Consider the following 6,692-nt stretch of genomic DNA (forward strand, 5'->3'; position numbering starts at 1 on the left):
TATGTGAAAGATCCTGAGGATTTCTCTCCTGCTGAAATAGAAGAAGCCTCCCTGGATGCTAGCCTTCAATTAATTTTAGTAGATTCCCTTAATCCCTTGATGAATAGACATGTGATGAATTGTAAAGATTCCAAACATATCTGGGAAACTATTGAGATTATTAATGAAGGCACAGAGGAAGTTAGGGAGAACAAGCTAGAAATCCTAACCTCTGAGTATGAATACTTTAAATCCAATCTAGGAGAAGGAATCACTGAAGTGTTTGAGAGGTACAATGCATTGATCAACAACCTGAACATTAATGGTAAATACTATTCCATCAGGGAGGTCAACAAAAAGTTCCTTTTAACACTGCCAACTCATCTCGAACATAGAATCACTACCATAAGAGAAGCAAGAGATCTGAGTGAGATTTCTTTGGAAAGGCTCTATGGTGTGTTAAAAACTTATGAGTTGGAGCAGATTCAGCAGAAGGAAGTTTGCGGGAAAGGAAGAGTGGTCAGCACGTCTACTGCTCTAGTAGCTGATGAATAACAACAACAACAACCACAATATCAACAACAATCTCAACAGTCAGAAAGAATAGTACAGTCTTCCAAGGTTGAAGATAATGTGATAGTAGCAGAATTTGATCCTCCTACTACAAATCAATCAGGAGATGATTATTATTCCTTGGAAGAACTGGAGCAATTGGAGGATGAGTCAATGGCCCTGATTTTCAAGAGATTCTCAAATGTCAGATTCAAAAGGAATCCCAAGTTCAAGTACAAGTCCAACTACAACAGATTCCAGAAAGGTGGATCTTCTTCCTCTAACACCAGCAGTGGTGGGTATAAAACAGGGATGGTTGATCGAAGCACCATTCGATGCTTCAACTGCAATGAGTTGGGACACTTTGCCACAGAATGCAGGAAGCCAAAACAAGCAAGGAAGAACTCTTACGATTCTAATCAAAAGAGTAAATCTGAAAGGGCTTACCTGGAAAAGGGAAGAAGCTGGGATGATACTGACAGTGAAGATGAAGAAGTTGGGAATCTAGCTCTCATGGCTAGTGATGCAAGCACCTCATCGTCAAGAAAAGAGGTAAAATTTACTGATGCTGAATTAGTTTATCATCTAGGAGGTTCCTTAGATTGTTCTCGTCGTGATAATGAATTGTTAAATCAACAAATCAAAGACTTGAGAAAGAGGTCAATGAATTAAGACTTGTGCATATTAATCAAGATAAATTAAAAGAACAGGTGTCTTTTCTAGAGAATAGAGTTGACTGTTATAGACAACTTGAAACTATTCTCAAAGACAAGATCACTGGTCTTGAGGCTAAGGTTAAAGCTTACTTTAATTCTTGTTCGAAGTCCAAAGAGTTTTACAATAAGCAAGCTGTTAATCAAACATCTGGTATAGGTTATGATTACAATGCTGCTATTGGAAAATTAGGCATAAACTCCCCTCCTCATGTCTGTGCTAAAGGCAGGGAAGTACCACATGTGCTTAAGGGTGTTGATGAACCCCTCTATAAAGAATCAATTGCTGAACCATTTGATGAGACCTCTTTTATTATTCAAGAAGAAATCTGTGCTGAAGATAATGCTAATGAGAAAGCTGTCTCCAAGTCAAGTGTGTCAAAAGTTCTAGCAAGGTTGTGAAAGCAACTGAGACTAACTCAGACACACATGAGTTGGATAACATAAATGCCATGTCTACCATGCATAAGTTGCCTATTGTTAATCCCTCTCATAAAGCATGTGGTGTTCCTGATTGTATGTCTTGTGCTTTTAATCTGATATTTGCTTATTTTAATGGTAAGCATGTTTCTAATGATAAGACTACTCCTCGTCAGCATGTGAATAATAGAAAGCATGATAGGTCTAAGACTGCTAGTCCTCCTAAAGCTAGAAAGGAGACATTTGTGCCTAAGCCTAAACAGAAATTTGTCAAGGCTGTTCACAAGGTCAAATGTTCAGTCATTGAGAACGTTGAGAATATTAAAATTAAGAATGTTGTTTTGCCTGATAAAGGCCAATTTTACAAGTATGTCGGACCCAGCCAAGCTTGGGTTCCGAAGAAGGTCTAATCCATTTGTATTGCAGGGCATTAAATAGGTACAACCGGTAGTGTAGATTCTTGACAGCGGATCGTCAAGACATATGACCGGAGATAGAGCCCTGCTATCAAATGTGGTTGAGAAAGCTGGCCCAGTGGTTACCTTTGGAGATAACAGCAAAGGTTTAACAGAGGGATATGGCTGTTTGCTAGCTGGAAATGTTATCATTGAAAATGTATATGTTGTGCAAGGACTTGAACACAATCTGCTTAGCATTAGTCAGTTCTGTGACAACGGCTACAATGTTTTATTCGACAAGCTGAAGTGTCAGATTCTGCACAAGAAAAGTGAAAAACCCTCCTTAATGGGAATTCGGAAAGGAAATCTGTTCGTAGCTGACATGAACTCTGGAAGCAATCCTGAATTCAATTGTTTCTATGCAAAGGCATCGGCAGATGAGAGTTGGCTATGGCACAAGAGACTTTCTCATCTCAATTTTAAAACAATGAATTCTCTTGTAAAAAGAGAATTGGTAAGAGGTCTGCCTCAGCTGGAATTCTCTCCAGAAGGACTATGTGAGGCTTGCCAGAAAGGAAAGTCAAAGAAAGAAAGTCACAGAGGCACTAACACATCTTCCATAACTGGTGTTCTGCAATTATTGCACATGGATTTATTTGGACCAGTTAATGTCCTTTCGATGTCAAAGAAGTGTTACTGTCTTGTGATAGTTGATGACTATTCCAAGTATACGTGGGTTTTATTTCTTCACTCTAAGGATGAAACACCACAAGTTGTGATTGATCATATCAAGATGATTGAGTTAGATTCTAACGTCCCTGTTAGAGCAATAAGGTCAGATAATGGGACAGAATTCAAGAATGCACTTCTCAATGAATTCTGTACAGACAAAGGGATTACCAGACAATTTTCAGCTCCTAGAACCCCTCAGCAAAATGGAGTGGTAGAAAGGAAGAATCGTATATTGATTGAAGCTGCAAGAACGATGTTAAGTGAATTCGGTCTTTCAATGTACTTTTGGGCTGAAGCTGTCAATACTGCATGTTATACTCAGAATCGAACTCTAATCAACAAAGACTTCATGAAAACTCCTTATGAGATTTTGAATGAACAGAAACCTTCTATCAAATACTTTCATGCATTTGGTGCCAGATGCTTCGTGCTCAAGGATGGAGATGAGCGTCGTGGTAAATTCGAGGCAAAGGCATATGAGGGTATTTTTGTTGGATATGGAAGAAGATCATACAGAGTGTATATCATTGATCAACATAAAGTAACTGAAAGTGTCAATGTTACATTTGATGACACTAAACTCCCTAGTATCCAAACTGAAGATCCTTCTGAGAAACTGAAGTTTGGTGATATGTCAGATTCAGAATCAGAACATGGTCAAGAACCTTAGGTTGTTGCTGGTGAAGAACCTGTTAATCTTGATGATACTCAAGGTAATAGTGATGGAAACTTTGGCAACAATGGAGATACCACTGCTACTGATGGAGAATCTTCAAGTCAACATGGCAACAACTCAGGGGGAGATGCTGAAGGATCATATAGTAGGACACAACATCACAATGAATTTCAAGGCGAATCATCAAGATCAAATCTTCCAAGACAGACTGTCTGGAATAAAGCTCACCCTTTTGAGTTGATTATTGTGATCCAGATGTTGGAGTCAGAACTAGACGTGCTACTCAAAATGAGTGTCTGTTTTCAGGATTTCTTTCTGAGATGGAACCTAAGAAGATTGAAGAAGCACTAACTGATCCAGATTGGGTGATTGTTATGCAAGATGAGCTCAATCAGTTTGAAAGTCAACAAGTCTGGAAACTAGTACCTAGACCTACACACAAGAAAGCTGTTGGTACTAGGTGGGTATTCAGGAATAAACTAGATGAAGATGGTGTGGTTACAAGAAACAAGGCAAGACTAGTAGCAAAAGGGTATTCTCAAGCTGAAGGCATTGATTATGATGAAACCTATGCTCCAGTGGCTAGACTTGAGGCCATCAGGATATTTCTGGCATTCGCAGCATTCTCAAACTTTAAAGTTTATCAAATGGATGTCAAGAGCGCCATTCTGAATGGAAAGTTGGATGAAGAGGTATATGTAGAGCAACCTCCTGGTTTTGAAGATCCAGATCATTTGGATTTTGTCTTCTTTCTTTTCAAGGCTATCTATGGGCTAAAACAGTCTCCAAGAAAATGGTATGACACTCTCTCTGAATTTCTTATTGAAAATAGCTTTATTAGAGGTGTCATAGACAAAACTCTCTTTTCTAAAAAACATAAGAATGATACTATATTAGTCCAAGTCTATGTGGATGATATAATATTTGGGTCTACTAATGATAATCTCTGTAAGAGATTTGCTAAGTTAATGCACAGCAAGTTTGAAATGAGCATGATGGGTGAGCTGAAGTTCTTTCTTGGATTACAAGTAAATCAAAGGTTAGATGGAACATTTATTTTTCAATCCAAGTATCTCAAGGAACTCCTCAAAAAGTACAATCTAGAGGATTCTGCATCAGCAAGGACTCCATCAACTACAGCTGTCAAGCTTGGACCATGTGAAAACTCCATTAAGGTAGATGTCACAAGCTACAGAGGTATGATTGGCTCGTTACTCTATCTTACTGCAAGTAGACCAGATATTATGTATGCTACATGCTTATGTGCAAGGTTCCAAGCGGATCCTAGAGATATTCATCTCGTTGTTGTTAAACGAATCTTAAGATATCTTAAGGGAATACCAAATCTAGGTATTTGGTACCCTAAAGAATCTGGTTTTAACCTTGTTGGATATACAGATTCAGATTACGCAGGAAGTGTTGTTGATAGGAAAAGCACCTCAGGAAGTTGTCAATTCCTAGGAAGCAGGCTAGTCTCATGGTACAGCAAGAAACAGCAAACAGTTTCCAACTCAACGGCCGAGGCTGAATATATTGCTGCTGGAAGCTGCTGTGCTCAGATCTTGTGGATTAGGAACCAGCTACGAGACTATGGCTCTGTATTGAACAAAATTCCTATTTTATGTGACAATACAAGTGCAATAGCCATCACCAACAACCCTGTGCAGCACTCGAGGACAAAGCACATTGACATCAGGTATCATTTTATTAGAGAGCACGTCATGAATGGTACTGTTGAACTATTCTTTGTTCCAACAGAAGAACAAATAGCAGATATTTTCACTAAACCACTTGATGAATCCACATTTACCAGATTAGTTGGTAAATTGGGCATGTTGAATAGTTTTAGTGATTAATTTAGTTAATATCTGAGATCTGTTCTTGAATGAATTTACAAATGAATTTTTCATAAATGAAAAATTCATTTGCAAATTTTTTTTATCATTCTATCATATGTCTTGCTTATTTCTATGGAATTTTTATTATCTTATCTGTTTTATTTACTGGACTTGTTAACTTCAAATATCTCAGAATATTTTATTTTCTCTAAAAATATTTTTCTATGAATTTTGTTTGCTAAAATTCAACAGAAATCTATTTTTGAAATAAAAATAATTAATTCTGTAATATTGTCTTTGTTTTTGTAAATATTTTCTGAATTTCTACTATTTATATAAGACTTTATTTCAGTTTTCCATATTTTCTGTACATATTTGATTGTCTTTCTACTGAAATGACAATCGGTAAGATAATTAAAATTGTCTTGCTGAAAATCATTTCAGTACTTACATATATACATATTAATTCTGTTTGTAAACGTTTTATTTCTAGAATGACAATCGGCAAGACAATTGAAATTGTCTTGCTGAAAGTCATTTCAGTATATAATTGTCATTTTAGTGTTTTTCAGTATAGTTTTATACTGGCAAGACAATCGGTATGACTATTAATTGTCTTGCCAGTTATAAACATTATATATATATTTTCTTTTATTTTATACTGGTATGACAATCGGTATGACTATCAGATTGTCATACCAGTTATATTTATTTTTTTCTTTTTCTGTTTTTAAGCTGGTATGACAATCGGTATGACAATCCCTGATCACACTCTTCTGATATATACATATACTTGTATACATACAGGAGTGAAGTGCTGCCCAAATTTTTTTTATTTCAGTTATTTCTCTCAATCATTTTTTTTCCCCAAAACAATCTGTTTGTTTTTGTGTTTGTTGAATTTGGGTAGTTTTAATTTTAATTTCAATTTCTGTTTTGTGTCTTTTGGTTTTTCAAATTTGTGTTTGTGAGTTAGGAATTTTAACGAGATACATTCCTGTCTAAATTTTTCGATTATAATTAATTTAATTCGAATTATTAAATTAATTTAATTAATTCGAATTTTCTTAATATTATTCTTAAAATTCTGAAAGTGTGTGTCTTATTATTATTTTAAATGGCTCTCAATTTCCAAATTGTCGCGCATAATCACGTTGCTTATTTTAATCCGAAAAAATGTGATGTGAAAAAATTTAAGCCTTGGATTAGATTTTTAAATGACCATTCGATTGTTAGCTCTGCTATTAAATCAAATGTGATTTTAAATGTCGATATGCTTAGACTGATTTGCACAACCTCTACTGTGGCCGATGATTCAAAATCTTTTTCATTCACCGTGGCAAACACACAGTATGTGGTTGATGAAACAGTAGTCAATCAAGCG

This window comes from Apium graveolens, chromosome 8 (genome assembly GCF_009905375.1).
Source record: "Apium graveolens cultivar Ventura chromosome 8, ASM990537v1, whole genome shotgun sequence".
Taxonomy (NCBI): domain Eukaryota; kingdom Viridiplantae; phylum Streptophyta; class Magnoliopsida; order Apiales; family Apiaceae; genus Apium; species Apium graveolens.